Source organism: Lycium barbarum, chromosome 4 (assembly GCF_019175385.1).
Source record: "Lycium barbarum isolate Lr01 chromosome 4, ASM1917538v2, whole genome shotgun sequence".
NCBI lineage: Eukaryota > Viridiplantae > Streptophyta > Magnoliopsida > Solanales > Solanaceae > Lycium > Lycium barbarum.
In genome coordinates, this window is record NC_083340.1 from 21,495,348 (window position 1) to 21,514,633 (window position 19,286).

At 32.8% G+C, this 19,286-nt stretch overlaps 1 long non-coding RNA gene across 1 annotated transcript; it reads right to left on the bottom strand.

Annotated features, from left to right (window-relative positions):
* Window positions 1–336: 336 nt before the first annotated feature.
* Window positions 337–6,180, bottom strand: LOC132638275 (uncharacterized). The gene is made up of 3 exons (XR_009581653.1): window positions 6,031–6,180; window positions 535–844; window positions 337–439 (listed from the first exon to the last, which is right to left on the bottom strand). It is a non-coding gene; the product is annotated as an uncharacterized LOC132638275 (long non-coding RNA).
* Between the last annotated feature and the right edge of the window lie 13,106 nt (window positions 6,181–19,286).

The window sequence follows — 19,286 nt, forward strand, 5'->3', positions numbered from 1 at the left end:
ATCAGTGACATCCATTTTTTTTTTTGAAGAAAAACAAGGCAGGGTAGATTCTAATAAGCCTTAAAAAACAGAAATTAGGTGAGGGACGAAGTTAATCACATAATCGACAAATTTAATCTTCACGAATTGGTTATTTTCCCTTTAATCAAAACAAGTAACCTTTTCCCTGATCAAAACAGTAACCTTTTTCTCTAAAAAAATAGTAACTTTTTTCTCTAATTGAAACAATAACTTTTTTTCTCTAAACAAATAGTAACTTTTTTCTCTAAACAAATACTTATATAAGTTTTAATGTAGAGAAATAATTACCACAAATTCATGCCAATAGAATTTACGAGTGGATTCACTAACAACCTTCCATGAGTAACCAGTAGCGTCTTGTCGTTCCTTGAATATTTCTGTGATGCTCTTCGAAATAGGATGCCCATTAGGAACAAACCTGAAACAAAATTGACAACAAATAAATAACACATTTCTTGATATTTATATTTTTAAAAAACCTAAAACCATTTATACAAAAACAGATTTTCTTACTTTTCTCCTACAACTGAGATGACTAACCGACTAGATGACGATGAGCCGCTAGTAGACCCAATAGAGATATTTGGAGTACTTGGAGTAGTAGGAGTACAAGGAACACCAGCAACTGATGATGGCGAATCACTCATATTCTTAAGTGTCAATTATCTATGCCTTGCAGTATTCAACACCGTTGTGATTCGTGGGACTCAGAGATGACGCTTTACTCAAAAGTTTTTTCCTCGAAGGGGTGCTCCTGTAGTTTTGAATTGGTATAACCAGGTTTTAGGCACCTTCAAGAATGTAATCAATGGCTTCCAGCAAGCTGAAAAACACAAGAAAGACATATGGGAAGTCTGCAATCAATCTACTATGCTTGGTAACATATAGATCATTTGAATTACATTGATACATCTCACTCGGATCTCATTTACTATAGATTTGTGGGTTCACAATTATGACCCATAATTCACAACCATACCAAAAAAATAGTACACATAAAATTGCACAGAGAACCTACAAAGCAACCCAAAAAAAAAAAAAGGTTCACATAGAAAATTGAAGTCCTATACCAAGTCAAACTAGAAGGAGCAAATCAAGATGAAATTTTAAGTTTCAACTTGAACAAATGTTGAGTTTGCGTCCATGGAACGATCAATCGATCTAGAAGGAACTGAAAATTGAGGATCTATGACTTCAGTCAACAAAGTTTAACAACTGCAACAATAAAGTTGTTGGAAAATAAAGCAACTAGCTTTAAAATTATGTTAGTTCATTTTGTAGATACAAAATATTAGATGTCCAACACAAATTACAAGATATAAGGACCTAATTTATTAAAAGGTACATTCAAAATAAGACTCATTAAAACACACAAACTTTTATTCACTTTCTTCTTCCTCTCCTTCCTCCTCTCCTCCTCCTCTTCATCTTCTTCCTCGTCCTCATCCTCATCCTCGTCCTCATCCTCATCCTCTTCCTCTTCCTTTTCCTTATCCTCCTCCTCCATGTCAACGACCACACGATTTGGATCATTCAGTGTTTGAAGTGTTTCATTTGCATTACAATCAATTTCATGCACTTGACTATCATCCTCTTGAAAATCTGGATCGCTCAATGTATGAGGTTGCTCTGCTATGTTTGGAACATCTACAACTGAGCGTGCCTTTATCTTGCAAACAGCCAACCATTCATTCCCTGTCCTCTTTAGAGTAGGATATGTTTCAAGATACACCTGGGTAGCTTGCACAACCATAATAAATGGTTCATATTTGTTAAAGGTCCTTCTCTTGTTAACATCAACAAGGTTATATTGTGGATGTACTCTTGTACCATGTTTTAGAGTTGGATCAAACCAAGAACATTTAAATAACACGGTTCACTTAAATGGTAATGCAGGATACTTTAACTGCAAAATTTCTACCAATCGACCATAGTAATCCATATCATCTGCACTGTGGCTAGAGCCCTTGATACAAACACCACTATTCATTGTAGATCTACTTGAACCGTATTCTTCGGTGTGAAACTTGTAACCATTTACGACATATCCATTAAAGGGTTGAACCTTATGCAATGGCCCTTCTGCAAGATCCTTCATGATTTGATTGCTGATGCCGGATGAAGGATCACGTGCCTATTGACATTATAAGTAATTAAGCATGCATATAGATTATATTTTATGGACAAAAAATAATAATGTAAACCTATTAATACTTACGTATCTCTCAAACCAAGATGCAAACTCTGTTTCAAGTTTAGTATCAATCTCGCTATCTTGAATGTATGGTTGAATTTGTCTCAAGTTATCTTCATAAATTCTGAAGAAAGAAAGATAATTTGATTTAACAATATCAAATGTAATTGATATTGATATTTGAATCATGATTAAATTACTTTATATATGGTTTCACTTCATCACAATTCAACAGAATATATGTGCGAGCTGCATGATATTCTTTATCATCTAACCTCCTTTTTTTCTTCTTACCAAAACCCTTACCAGTATGCTTGAAAATAGAAAGCATTCCAGGATGGCCCTCTCCCACCCCACCATCATCTGAATTTCGTGGCACTTTCCTATGCCTTGTCGAAATGTGCGACTCAAAATAGTGCGCACAAAATGATGATGCTTCTTCAACCAGACATGCATTGCACATAGAACCTTCGACTCTATTCTTATTTTTGACATTATTCTTCAACTTCGGAGATTCCTTTATACATTAAAAAAGTATGTCAAATATGATATTTTGGTTCATTTACATATCTTATAATATATAATTAATTTGATTTACCTCTCAAAAGGATACATCCATCGGTATTGAACTGGGCCAGCTAAACGTGCTTCGTAAGCTAAATGGATAGGAAGATGTTCCATAGAATCCGAGAAGCTAGGAGGAAAAATACGTTCAAGCTTATTCAAGATGAGAGGAATATTTCTTTCTAATTGTCCCATTTGTTCCTCTGTTATTGTAGTAGAGGTGAGATCTTTAAAGAAAAGACTCAACTCTGCCAATGGTTGCCACACATTTTATGGAAGCAGTTCTCGAAATGCAATAGGTATTAGGCGTTGCATAAACACATGACAATCATGACTCTTCATACCAAATAGTTTAAGCTTGTTCATGTCAACACATCTTCCCATGTTAGACACATAACCATCAGGAAATCTCAACTCTTGCAACCACTTACAAAGCACTTCTTTTGCATTATCGTCTAACATATAAAAGGCTTTTGGATACTTTTTGGTACTTTCATCCTGATGTAACTCTGGACGATGGCAAAGTAATTTCAAATCTACTCTAGATTTTGCATTGTCCTTTGTTTTCCCCTTGACATTCATCAAGGTGTTAAAAATGTTATCGAACACATTCTTTTCTATGGGCATCACATCAAGGTTATACCTAATAAAATTTGTCTTCCAGTAAGGCAAATCCCAAAATATACTTCTTTTCTTCCAACCACAACCACTATTCTTTGAGATTCTTGCATTTATCGCATCAGAACCAAGTTCTGTGACTTTCATGAGCCCTAAATCTTCAATCTCCCTAAGTATTTGTAAACTCGATTGTTGAGTTGATGCAACTTTATGTACTGTTTGGCCCTTCTTGAACCATTTTTTGTTCCTTTTCCACGGATGATCCGATGGTAAGAACTTTCTATGATTGTCAAACCATGAGACCTTTCTTCCATTAGGTAGTGAAAAAGCATATGAGTCTTCCTTGCAATAAGGACAAGCTAATTTTCTTGCTGGACTCCAACCTGACAACATTGAGTACGCTGGAAAATCACTTATTGTCCATATCAATGCAACTTTCATTTGAAAATTATTCTTACTTGACACATCATATGTTTGGACTCCCTCCTCCCATAATTCTTTTAACTCATGAATGAGGGGTTGCATGAAGACATCAACTTTTTGTTTTGGGTTTTTTGGACCAGGAATGATCATAGATAAAAACATATAATCATCTTTCATGCACATCCAGGGTGGCAAATATATGGCGTAACTATCAAGGGCCAGGAAGAATATGATCTGCCTGATTGACCAAACGGTTGAAACCCATCAGTAGACAAACCCAATCTAACATTTCTTACTTCAGATGCAAAACATGGATATGCCTGATCAAAATGCTTCCAAGCAGGAGCGTCTGAGGGATGACGCATGACACCATCCCTTTCATGCTCAGAATGCCATCTCATATGCTTTTGCAGTAGCATTAGATGCATACAACCTTTGCAGACGCGGAGTCAAAGGAAAATAAGACATCTGCTGCTTGGAACGTCGATGTTTTGATCTCTTGAACCGAGGGTGAGCACAAAACTTGCAATTGACAAGTTCACTATCTTCACGCCAATAAATCATACAACTATTTTTGCAACAGTCAATCTTCTCTGCCGGCAAACCCAATCCTCGCATTAGCTTTTTGGTACTATAGAAGCTATCTGTCATTATGTTGTCAGTTGGCATCAGTTCCGATAGAAATTGACATAACTCATCATACAACCTTTCAGAAAAATGATGTTCTACCTTTAGATTCAATAAACGACCAACGACAGATAATTGTGAATGTCTGTGTGGGTTTCCCGCCCAAATTTCCTGTTCTGACGCTTTGAGCAAATCATAAAGATGTTGTGCTGTTGGATTTGGGTCTTCTTCCAAGTTTCCATCATAATAAGGCCCAACAACATCAAAAACCATAGACCGAAATGCATTATCAGACTGAGAATTCACAGTTTCACCCAAAGTTTCTCCTAGATGACCATTAAGCATGCTTGGATAGGGATAACTTTCTCCATGGTGATACCAACAGTAATAACCCGGTACAAAGCCGAAAGTCCCAAGATGTGACATGACTGTAAACTCATCCAAAATGTTTTTATTGCGACACTTACGATGATTACAAGGACATCTTAACTTTCCACCATCCATGCATTGTGGATGTCTTTTAGCAAATGCAACGAAGTCCTCAACCTGATCAATAAACCTAGGATTTATAAATCCATCTTCCAATATTCTATCATACATCCACTCACGATTAGAATTATTCATATTGTGCTCTATGACACAAAGACAAATACATGCTAGAGCTTAAATGATGATAAGTTGTTTCTGACCAAAAAGGAAAATAATTTGACAAGATCCAAATATAATAAGAAAAGTCACAAGTTTTCTATTTAAATGAAAGCACTTTCAACGATTATATGTGTTAGCATGCAATAAAAGTTTCAACCAAAGCAAAAATACGATGCCAATATTGAAATAAGGATTACCATTCACTATATAAATACGAAAAATACTTGAAATTGCGTACTTTCTTTTTATCTTTTCACTAGGAATATGCTTGACTTTTGCTTAAATGTTGAAGAACCTGATCCAAAAAAAGAGAATAATAAAACCAAACATAATGGAAATAAGCATAGTGCACCCATACCACAATATTCACAAAATGCCAGTCTTTTCTAGACATTAAAAAAAAACGTAAAAAAAGAGTTCAACAATAAAGCAAAATGAGAACTGAGAAGACTGCGTATAACGGAAACCAATATAATGCATTCACACCAGAAAATATGAATAAAGTACAACCCATTTTCTGCTCACACCACATAAACATCAAAATAATTGCAGTAAATGAGTTGAACATATGTTGATAAACTAAATATCAACAAAACTAAGCACAAACCCAACAAGCATTAGCTAAAGAACAAAAATGGTAGAAACCCAAATGAATAAAACACTAAAGAATGAACCAAAAAGCTTAAAAATTACTTCAAATCCACTTCAGTAAAGGACCCAATTTAATAGTTTGATCAAGATCAAAGATCAATTTTAGCCTAAATCGGAGTTTTTTAAACTTAGATTAGAGGACCTAACAACAAAACTCAAAAATTATTCACTTAAGAAAACTTATTCAAGAAGAATGGAGACAAATTGGAGCAAGAGTTAAAGGACCCAAAAGTTATTCATTATAGATGAACTAAACAGATGAAGTGAATATAGAAAATACAAACCTGTGAAGTCTAGAAGTGTGGAAAATTCGTTATTGTTGCTTTGAAAGAGAAAATCACCATTGTTGTTTTGAAGTGGGAAAACGAAAATATTGCGGTGGAAGACGAAAAAGGGGTTTGGGGTGGGAAACGAAAATATTGTGGTGGAAGACGAAAAAGGTTTTTGGGGTGGGAAACGAAAATATTGTGGGAATGTTGAAAAGTTGACCAAATATTTCTTAAATTGTATCAGAAAAGATGTCAAAAACTAGTTGTGACCGAAAATATCTTGTCACAAAGTTAAGAATTTATTATTTTATTATATTTTTACATTTTGTGACGGAAAGAACAATCTGTCACAAATTTAGTGACAGACTTGTGACAACATGTTATATTTTCATTTCTACAACTTTGTGACGGAATTTTTTTTGTCACAAAAATTATATTAAATATTTGTTACAATTCCGTCACTATCAGAATTTTTATAGAAAAAAAACTATTTAAAAAATTTCGTCTAGATGAGGTTAATTTGTCACGAATCCGTCAAAATTCCGTGACAAGTTGTGATGGACTCATCCGTCTCAAAAATTCCGTCACGATTTTGACATTTTCTTGTAGTGATATTAACTCCCCCTGATGAGAACTTCAATCCAAAAACTGGAATCTTCACATCTTCACTCGAGAGTTGCAGTTGGTATAGACTTGGTGAATACATCAATCATATTATCACTCGAACAATTTGTTGCACCTTGGTATCACTATTCTTTTGGAGCTCGTTTGTGAAGAACAACTTTGGTGAAATGAGCTTTGTCTTTTTATGAATCCACTCTTTAGTTGGACTATGTATGTTGTTGCATCTTCAGTCTTTGGATAGAGTTGCATCAACATATAATATTGTTGAAATCACTCCAAGTGCATTCTTGACTTGCTTTATAAACAGATGTTATATTTATATAATTTGACTGTCATGTAAAACAACATCGTATGACCATAATCCTTTATAGTCATAGCAAAATATATGAATGCATCAATTGCATAAAGAAATGACACTTCCGGAAAAAAAAATCTTGCAAGTTTCTCATTTCAACTTCTTTCAACAGATAATCTATTTCTTTTGAAAACTCTTCAAGAGTTTCAATAACTCTCAAGTCATCAACTTGCACAAACAATATGACAGATTTTGATTTTCACAAAGACGTAAGGATAAATAGACCCCTAGTCATTAAACATCCATTAAGGCGATTAAATCACATTCACCTTACTTGATTTAATTCATATAAGAATAATGAACAAAACTACTATAACTTGTATATGCTTCAGGCATTCAAAATTCTTCAAGAATTTTCATATAATTTTGTCAAGTAATTCATATAGGCTGTGACAACATCTATTTCTATTTAAATGATGTGACATCTTCTGGTGTCTGGACAGTAAGTCCAATAAGCTTTACGATTAGCAAGATTCATCATTTCACTTGATAATAATTTCTACATTAGCATGCTTTAATAGACGTAGAATTTAGATACTCACAATCTTTTACAATATTGCGGTATATTGTACCAAAGATATCGTCGACGATATATCATTTGTATCGGTTCGCAATGTGGCATAACTTATTGAGATCTCATCACTTCTATTATTTTTAGGTACCTAAACCTCTCATGAGGTTTCATAAAGTGTTATGCCGTAGGCTCTTCAAGAGCACATTGCCTCCTTATGATGATCATTGACCATTTTCTCCTATTTCTTTTCAATGATTATTGCGTTTGGAACCGATTAGTCTACCACGCTTCATGCATGTTGTAGACTCTGTCCTTCAGGGACATGAATTTAATAGGAGCATTTTACTGCTGAAATTAGAAATTAATTTTGGGTCAGGAAATGCTTCTAGCATTTGAGTTGAATTATCTTTTTAATGAGGATCACACTAATGATAATTCATAACATATTCCTCAGCTGCTTAGTCTCTCCCCCTTATGTTAGAAAAAGTAGCATATATCCCATATTCTTTTAGGGAATCCATCTTCGCACATCATGGTAGATTAATTAATCATGTACCATACATAAAAACTGTTAAATGGAAATATATGGTTCCTAATCCTGACCCAATTGTGAGGGGAAAGTTTAATATAATTTATTGGTCTGAAGCATACAAGTGATGTTGTATACCCTATATCATATCTCAGACTAGCACATAAAGCTTTGTTCTTATAAACAATGGTTTAGCTATTTATCGGAGGCATTCAATGCCAAACCAGCTTGAATATAAACCAGCATTAACAAGATGAATTATCTTGATTACATAATCTAAAAATTGTGCTCTCAACTCAATTATTTTGAGCAAGTAACTTTGCATATGTCAAACTGCGGGTTGACAATAAACGCACATGTGACCGTCTTATTGATGCATCTATTTAAGACATCACATAACAAGTGAACGGGCCCATATTCACCTTTTATATTTTTCCAGAATTTAGGGAATTCAATCCCAACATTAGCCAGTAAAATCAACTTATCACGAGAACAAGCAACAAAAATAATTCCTTGAAGAATCTTTTAGTTCTTCAATATATGTCAAATGCCCAATTTGCACATCATATTTGAATCGGGATAGCCAAACCACTCATGCCGACTAATAAAATTATTTATAATAGTAAACTTCAAGTTTACCGTCTCATGTGCTATTTGTTTTAGTAAACTTTTGGTTTACTATGCCATGAATTATTCTTTTTGTTGTACCAATAAACTTCTGGTTAACCATGACATGTGATTTCATCATGCTTATATTTGTAGTACAATTTGGAGAATAAGGCGTGTAATCTTTCACATAGATATTTCTTACCAACCATGACTTTGAAGATACTTGATCCTCCTATCATTTATAACTTCAATATGATAGCCATTTACTTTAGTAAACTTGAGGTTTACTACAACTTGTGTTTCGATCATAACAACTTCGTATATTAAAATCTAGAACGAATTACATAATAGTATATAAGCTCTTTAGGAGCCTTTAATTTATTCTCCATAATCACATATTGTTTGGACACTACTAGTGTCATAATCTTCTAGATAAATAGTTAGCTCTTCTGGAGCCCTTAATCATTCATTTTGTACTACCAAATATTGCTTAAATACTGATGGTATCATAAAAGAAATTTTACTTATACACTGGTGGTGTCATGGGATGAACAATAATTAAATGAACATATAAAAATAATAGTAGAGTTCAAAATTGACTACTTCGGGAGCATATTTCTGAATTTGCTACTTCAGGAGCAGATTTCTGAGTTTACTACTTTGGGTGTAAATCATAGAATATTTTTTCTTCTTCAATTATTCTACCTCTTCTGCAGATGAGTCGTGATAACTTCACCAACCAAATGCACGTTCGTATTTATAAGCTTTACTACATAGCTTCACATTCACTTCAGGGAATGGATTTGTATTTATAATATTTATCAGAAGATCTCATTTTTAAAGCATGGAACATAATTATCTGATCGTGCCTTAACCATATAAAATTATGATAACTTAGAACCTCTTTTAATATGTTGCTACTTCAGGAGCAAATCAAGGTATCCATATGTAGAGTATGTTTCTCTAACATATCTTCAATTGTAATCACAATATGCCAGACCACTTTGTTATATCCCGTAATTTTGAACATTCGGAAAATTCGAAATAATTTTGGCTTGTAAGAAATAAAGCCATATTTTGATTCTAGCCAATATGTATATGTTGTTCATGGAAAAATATTGGTGCGGAAATACGGAGGAAGGCCGAGGGCAAAGTGGGAATTTCGGAAATTAGTTTCGGGAATTACAAAAAACAAGATCCATGAGTTATTGAGCTAAAAAAAAAATAAGAAAAATTGAGGCCCAAAGCAAGAGGGTGGCCGGCCAAGAGGCCATGACCCAAGCCCATCTAATTAAATTCATGTGACAAATTAATATAAGGGGGAAATTATACGTGTTCATCCATAGAACATTCAAGAACAAAAACAAAATAAAGAAAGAGAGCAAGAGAGAGGAGGGTTCGGCTAGACCAAGAAAAAGATTATTTTTTTTGAAGCCCTTCAATTTTGATCCAAAAATTTGTTCCTTCTTGAATTCTTAACAAGTGCAAGACTCTCTCCAACTTGGTATAATTATTTTGGCAAGGAAACAACTTTAGTGGCAAGTGGAAATTTTGGGAAAAAGGTAAGAATTTCATGTTCTTATTATGTTATGGAAGGTTATGTATGTTATAGTATGTAGAAATGAATGAAAAGTACGAAAATCTTGTGTGTTATGGATGTGTGTGTGTTGGCCGTGTGCTTTAAGTTGGAGGAGGAATATGAATTGAATTATTTAGTATGTTAATTGTGTTGTTGTAATCTTGTGATGAAAATGGAAGGTTAATGGTTCTAGTTGGCATGAAAAAATTGTTGTTAAGTGGTTGTCCGAAAGTATGTGAATTTGCTATAGTTTATGTAATTATGAGAATGAAGTTATAAGATGCAAATTGTTGTTGTTGTGAGTGAAATTGGAAGATAAAAAAAATGTGTTGCGAATGATTATGTTGAAGCTTGGAAGTTTTAGGTGAATTATGGTTTTGGTGAAAAATTTGTATATTTCGTATATCTTGTGAATATTTTATAAAGTGATATGAAATGCTTCCGAATTGTATTGGAGCGATCTTGATGAGTAAATGAATATGGAAATGTTGATATTAGTTTGAAATTGTGAAGTTGGAATGGAAGTGGTTGAACTATGTAGAAAAGAAGACTATGTATGTCATAATGTGTTTTGTGATGATTGTTGATATTGTTGGTGTTGTTGGGTTGTTGTTATTGATATATTATGGCCGAGTTAACTCTCGGGGATGTTGAGTTTATAGGGAAAATGCTGCCGAAATTTCGGTAGACAAATATGTGCTTAAGTTTGGATTCTTAAAAGCTTGAAATTCATATTTGGTAATTGTGACCAAATGTAGATTTTGGAGCAAACGGGATTTGAGTTTGGGCAAGCGTAAGAGGCGCGAAAGGTATGTAAGGCTTTACTTCTTCTTCTTTTGGCATGTCTTAGACCTATTAGGCTTGGATACGAGCCTCGGGGGCGATTCTATTCCTAGAAATCCGAGTTTGAATTCGACCCCTTTTTATTCAATAGAATTGAATTAAGTTTCGTATGCCTTCTTGAAACAAGTGTGCAAACCTCTATAACTTGCCCAAATGGAACTGAATGACACTAAGATTTCTATAAGTGACTCCATAAAGCTTAATGTACGTGATTTGTGTACGCCACCTCTGTTGACCCGAGGTGGGTCCACTATTCCCGAATTCTCTCCTATTGTTCTATTTGACTTATTCCCGCACCATAACTAAAGGAAACTTTTGGTTATCATTCCGACTACTAAACAACAGTTATTTTAACTAATCCATTGACTCCTATGATATATTGTGGTCTGTACGGATGATCTCAAAAGTTTTGCCTTAACATAATCTGAAGATCATCAGTTTTGCCTTAACATAATCTGTTACGATATCTGGAAGGTATGTACTATGACTACTGTTTGATACCTCCTCTGAATGATCTACCGTCCGGATTACCCTATTAGGTCTTTGTAAATATTTTATGATGTATATGGTTTCGCACTACTCTGCTCGTGTGTACCTTATTATGTCATATGCCAAGTCCCGACCGTATGTTATTATCCGTACTATGTTAAGTATGGTCCCAATATGTATGTTATGAGTATGATATATATGTTACATGTTATGTGTATACTATATGGATCGGGCTGCACGTTCCGCAGCATTATATGATATGTATATATGGATCGGGCCATACGTTCCACGACAGTATATATTATATTATGGATCGGGCCGAACGTTCCTCGGCAGTGTATTCTATATTATGAACCGGGCCGTACGTTCCACGGCAATATGATATGTATATATGGATCGGGCCGTAAGTTGCACGGCAGTATATGATATGTATATATATATGGATTGGTTATATGAATATGTATATGGAGACATATGACGCCAGCACGTAAGGTCTGTGTTTGGGAAGTAATCATTTCGGCACTCTAGATGATTTATTCGTTTTTGGTACTTTTCCAACATATGGCACCGGTAAGTATGATGTACGTTCGGAAAAAACATCTTGGTATTCTGACTATTGCACTTACTTTCTTGCACCGTTGTTCCGGTTACGTTTCTATTTTCCGTATTCTATGCCTTACATACTCAGTACATATTCCGTACTGACCCCCATTCTTCGGGGGCTGCGTTTCATGCCCGCAGGTACAGACGCTCGTGTAAGAGATCCGACGGTCTAGGTTACCTGTTCTGCTATTCAGGAGTGCTCCCTTGTCCTGGAGCCCATTTTTTGGTACATACTTTCTGCCATGTATATGTATGTGTATATTCAGGGGTACGGCGGGGCCCTATCCCGTCATATGATTCTGTTACGTCTGTTAGAGGCCTGTAGACATATATGTGGGTCATGGGTCACTATTGTTCGGTTATGTCTGTGACTTGCGTAAACGGACTTAACGGCTGGTATGTATGTATGTTTATGTATATGCTTCGATATGATAGGTGCGACATTTGCGACTGCCTCAGGATAATATTCGTTTAAATTATCAATGTTGGGCATAAATAAGATATGACTATGTCGATTTAGTAAGCAGGTGTGTACGGGTGTCCAGCTCGGACACTAGTCACGACCCACGGGGGTTGGGTCGTGACACACTTCTAGTGATTATAGACGTAAATGAATTTAACCTCAACAAGGCGTAGGCAATATTGTCACTTTTGGTGACCATATATTTTGCAAACTCTCATTCTTAACCATTAAGAGATATGTAATTAATATCATAATCTCTCTTGATAATATTGTTCTTCGGGAACAAATTTGAGATATAAATGATCTAGAGCCATTAGGTTTTCTCAGATCCGAAGAATCCAACTAAGTGGATATCATTAATAGCGAAAGACAAAGACATTCTTCGTGTAAGACTCTTAATGATGGCAATTCAATTTAGTTTATGGCTACAGACTTTCATTTGCTCAACTCAACCAAATAATTAGTGTTGAAAATATATGAAAGTGCAAACATTAGGATCCTTTAATCCTTTGCTTAGTTTCAGTCAATTATATAATGGAATGATCGTACTTTATTAACATGGAAAGGAAACATTATGCTAGAAAGGAGTGCCACTCCTTCGAGTCACTGTACAATATAATTTATTAAAGATACTTACCTCATGACGTGTAAACACACTTAACGCATACACTGGAAAACATACGTTCTTCTTTCTGGAGTAATATGTTAATATGGCAGATCTTCACCCACGACAAACATAACATTAGTTTAATTTCTCTAAGTTCCCAGAGAAGGCAGTATTGAGGCAGACTAAACTCCAATAAGAAAGATTAGAGACTCGTGCTCATAACGTGTTATAAAATAATAAAACTAGAATAAGAATATTTGTAGAGAAAGGGAAAAGAGAGGACATATCTTTATTTCTCTTGTTAGGGGTTGATTTACAATGAAGGAGAACCTCTATATTTATAGGGGAAAAGTGACTTGATCCAAAGTCACTAACCCTAATATTTCTCCTAAAGATAGACATCCATAATAATAAATAATATTTACAACAAGGCGCAATTTATTTGTTACTTTTTAGAAGTAAGAGAGTTTTTTGGTTATACCTGCAAATAGTGCTCATAAATTTTGTTGAATAAATGGTTAAAAATTTTGCGAAATTCTTTTTTTAGTTGTTGTTTGATTAGATTGTCTTTTGGAAAAACCAAGATTTTATCTTTCAAACTTTAGCAGAAAAAGATTTTCACCTTTCTTTTGAAAATCTGAAAATAAAAGAGATTTGCAAACAAACAAAGCTTTGGAAAGGATAAAAAGAACAATTTGCAAGAATCTTTTTATCACTTTCCGACTAAACGGCAAATCTGAACTCACTTTATTTTTCCATTTGAAACTTGAAATAGGAAAAAGAAAAAGGGCAACTTACATAAACAAACAACGACCTTTTATAAGCTCCTAACAATATATAGCTACAAGTTTGACAAACCATAGCGATCTTTGCAATTTCGGCTGTATTTTCATGTATTTTCATATTTTTAAATACAGCTGTAAGGTTGCTATTCAAAATACAGCTGAATACACCAAATACATGTGACATACATCTGATCAAATACACTGAAATACAGTTTAATATAGCAAAATGTTAGATTGCTATTTGAAATACATCAAATACATATGACGTGAATGTTGTGCAACCCTAATACAGTCAGATACAGGTGTATTTGATTGTATTTATATTCAGTAGAAACTTGCACATTTAAATACAGCCAAAACAAAAGGATTATCAATATATAAATACAATGAAATACAAAACTCCCTCGTGTATTTAAAATATTTACTCCACTCTATTTTTATGATATATGTATTTTGCTATATTTAAAAACAAAAAAATACAATCGAAATTGCAATTTCTCAGAAAAAGAATGTGACTAGCGGGACCTAAACGCGCAAGGACAAAGCGCATGCCCAATGACCACTCCAACTACAACGCCCCTCATGTATAGTAGCTACAAAATGTAAAATATATCTATAAAATGTAACTATTGCAAAAGATAATTATAATCCATAAATAACTCTTAAAAATAATTATGACATGTACCTCCACAAAGACAAAAGAGAGGGGCAAAAGAGAGTGTTATATTTGGCGCACAGGCAAATTCTGACTTACTATTTGACAATCCATTTTGTACAGACTCTATTTTCAAATTAACAAATAATGTCAAAATAAACGTTTTATTTTCATTCTCATTTTCTAAAGTTCTCAAAAGGAGAAAAGGCTTAAGAAACAGCGTTGATCCACCTTTCATGCACTACTTAATCATTTCGATTGGCGATTTAAAGTCAAGGAATGTCATGAACTTTACATTTATTCCACTTCAATAGTCTACCTTCCTACTCCCTCCGTCCCAATTTATGTGATATAGTTTGATTAGGTACGAAATTTAACAAATGAAATTTTTTGAAACTTATGATCTAAAATAAGTCATACATATTTGCGTGGTTGTAAATCAATCATTTCATTAAGGTAAAAGGGAAAAATTTAAGTTAAATTATTTCTAAATATTGAAATGGATCATTCTTTTTGAGACATACTAAAAAAGAAAGTGTATTACATAAATTGAGACATGAGTATTTTCCTTTATATTTAAAAAATTATAGGTAATTTCAGAGATCTCCCCTAATGTTTGGCTTAATCACAGTAACCTCCCTTGTGGTTTACGATATTACATTTATCTCCCTTATTTTGATTTTTTTTGTAACGATTCTTTTAACTTATTTATTATTAAATAAAAATTCATACTATGACTAATTTGCCCTTTCTAATTTATACTTCTATTTAATTAATCCTATAAACATCTTTTCTAAAAGAATCAATTTCCATAATTCATTTCTAGTTAATTCAAAAAATTCAAAGTGCTATTTAAAAATTGTTGTAATTCAACTTCTATTCACCTATCATATATCAAAATTCCTTCTTCATAACTGTTATGCATATGGTAAAATTCCAAATGCTTATAGATTGCCAACATATATTTTCTTTCAAAGGAACATCAATTGATGCAAATTAAGATATGACGTTCGGAATTGACTCTCCATGTGGGGATGTCACATGTGGTTAATTTACTACAATGAAATAGAAAGTGAAATTCAAAAACAAAAATGAGCAACCAATTCATCATTTGCCTTAATCTTTTTGCCCCAGTTAATCTGCCCTAATTTCTCTAAGAGAATCGAGCAATCATTTCATATTTTCTTTGCCTTGCATAGTTGTATTTATCAAAAGCCAAAAGTGCCATCAATACAGTCCTTGCAGCACAGAGTATACTAGAAAGGGCAAATTAGTCATAGAATGGATTTTTTTATTTAATTAGAAATAAGTTAAAAGAATCGTTACAAAAAAAAAAATCAAAATAAGAGAGGTAAACGTAATATCGTAAACCATAGGAGAGGTTACTGTGATTAAGCCAAACGTGAGGGGAGGTCTCTGAAATTATTCCAAAATTATATATATATATATATATATATATATATATATAGTCCTATACTAAATTTAGTCAAAAAATCCCAACTGAAATATCCAAGTAGACACTCATGCATACAAAATACAGAAGTAGAAGTATGGAGGGAGACACAAATAGATGAAGAAATTCTTGGATAGGTCTTTCCTTTTGAAACCCTCTATTTATATTTATAGGAAGAGAAAAAGTTCTTTTTTTAAAGTTTGGTTGATGTGAATTTTTATCCTTTTACACTTTCGCTCTTTCCATAACAAAGAAGAAAAAGAAAAAAGAAGAGAAAGATTTAATCGTTTTGGTATGTATTTTTTTCTACAGTTTTAACTTGCTATTTCTATGAAAAAACAAAATTATCTTTTATTAGTTTTGTATGCATTTTTCTTTTTCTATACTCTGACACATTGTTTATGAAGAAAAACATTTATTCTTTGGTTACTTTGGTGATTAAATAGATATTATATAAAAAACGAAAAACAAAAAATTAGTTTTAAATAGGGTGAGTTGGATTATGATTAGTTGTTTAGCCGGCTTTAATCAAACTTCAAATTGGTTGATTATAACAGGCTCATTGACACACTACATTTTTCGTTCTCTAAAGCTAGGATTCTTATTTATCTTTTATCACATTTTTTTTTTTACCTTTTCCTCCCTTTTTAACTTTATTAAATTCATTTTTCAAAAATCCAAAAGTCACCTCATTAATTCTCAACATTACTGCACCGGTTCGTGCTACTAAAATCCTAAAAGTCGCTTACAAAGAACTCCACGGTTACAAAACATTTTATATCCACACCCTTCTCTAACATCCTTGTATTTTCCTTGTTTTGGGTCTGTTGCAAATCTCTTACTTCCTCTTTCAATCTCAGTTCTTATTTCCCTAAAATCCTTACACTTTCCTTCTTTTAGGTTCTGTTACAAATTACTTCCTCTTCCAATTTGTAAGTATCAAATAGTGTTTTCAAATTAACTGTTAGATTGTTACCCACAATCAAAAGGAGTAATGTTTTTTTCCCTAAGAAGGCGAAAAAAGAGGCGACAGTTTTCCTTTAGAAAAGTGTCTCTTCAATTACCTTCAACCATAAAATGGTAAATTGCTTTATCCTGTGTTTGATGTCATTTGATTAATAATTTATTAAATTTTATATACTAATATTACTCTAGGAGGTGTTCCATTTTGTTGTTGATGTAGTTTTGGAAAAATTAGAAGATACAATAAACGGAAAAGGCTCATAAATACTCCTAACCTATTTGAAAAAGACTCATAAATATCCTCCTTCCACCTTTTGGTCTAAAAATACCCTTAAGGTTTGTTTTTTGCTCAAATATACCCCTCAAACTAACAAGTTAAAATTAACTCTTTTAAAAAGCCAAATGACATTTTGTAATTAGTCAATAATTAAAATTTCGTAATTTAAAAAAAATCTGGAATTTACCAATTACGGAATTTTTAAAAAAATCTGGAATTTTTTTTTGACCAATTACGGAATTTTTTAAAAAAATTGGATTTTTTTTTAAATCTGGAATTTTTTTTAAAAAATTACGGAATTTTATTATTGACCAATTACGGAATTTTTTAAAAAATCTGGATTTTTTTTTTAAATCTGGATTTTTTTAAAATTACGAAATTTTATTATTGACCAATTACAAAATGCCATTTGGCTTTTTAAAAGAGTTAATTTTAACTTGTTAGTTTGAGGGGTATATTTGAGCCAAAAACAAACTTTAAGGGTATTTTTAGACCTAAAAGGTGGATGGAAGGATATTTTTAGACCAAAAGGTGAAAGGAGGGTATTTAGGAGCCCTTTTCAATAGGTTAGAGGTATTTTTGAGCCTTTTCCGTACAATAAATTATTCTCTGGGATGCAGTTCTTTATTTGTTGGTTATATAACAATTTATATTTTTGTTTCCTTTCCTTTTAACTCTTTACATGTAGTAGCTCTTTCCTTCTCTTTTTTCATTTTTCTTAAGTTTCTGAATGTAGCACTATAGGTTATGTATCTTCTATGCTTAGAAAATTTATTTGAATTAAACAAATAATCAAGAATGATTTTATTCTAAAAAAAAAAAAAAAAACTCTGAAAAACCTCTTTAACGTCAAAAGTAGAAATTACAGGACACAATGCCTCTGTAATTTTATTTTCAAATCAAAGTGCAGTCTTAAAAATTAGATATTTGCACTTTTTGTTGTCATTTTTATGCCTTTAATTTTATGTTTTTGCTTAAAAAATTATTTCTAATATATTATTCACCTATTAATGAAACAAACAGTCCAACAAATGAGTGTAACTGTTCTAGTCTTTTAGGCAGTCCAACGAATGAGTGTGACTGTTCATAAGTTCCTTTTATGTGCAGATTATGAAAAACTCAAGAGTAATTTTTTAACGAGTCACTTGAACTCTATGAATTAGCGTCCTCTCTCCTTCTTATTTCTCCCACTTGCAATAAGATGCCAAGTGTCCAATCATTATGTGCAGAGTGTGTTTTAGGTGATTAATTTTTTGGAACATCAGAAGCTCATGCTTCTTTTTAAACTTTTTCTTTTTTTGTTGATACAAGTTATCCAACGTGAAGCAAATTTTTTAAGAGAGTAGCAACTTGTAAGTCAAAAACATTGGAGGAAAAAGTAGAACCCTAAAGAGCAATGACTAAAGAACAAATAAAAAGTTTGTACTTTGTACTATTGTGATGAATGTTAATAATTCTCAGCATATCGACTAACAGTTTGTTGTTGAAAATCGAATAATGGAGGTTTATAATTTTGAAAAGTTTTATCCGTACAATTAGTGAAGAGCACGTGATCGACTGTTGGACAATAATCATTCTTCTTACTTTTAGAATTGTAATGAAATTACTTTTTGTTGATGTGCTTAACTTGAATTTATTATTAACTGGCATTTTATAATTGTCAAATGTTGTGTGGATACTTACTAACTTTTCTTCCTTTAATTTATGTTATTATATCTAACGTAATAATAACATGCTTGCATACAAACATACTTCAAATGGGTTTACAACTGATAATACTTTAATTTTTTCTATGTAATAAGCAATTTTGATTTTTTAGTTGCTAATAGTTCTTGAAATTTCTCTTTATTGATTACTTATAATAAACTATACATCATACAAAAGTCTGCAAATAATATGAATTACTCCAAAAATATGAAGAAT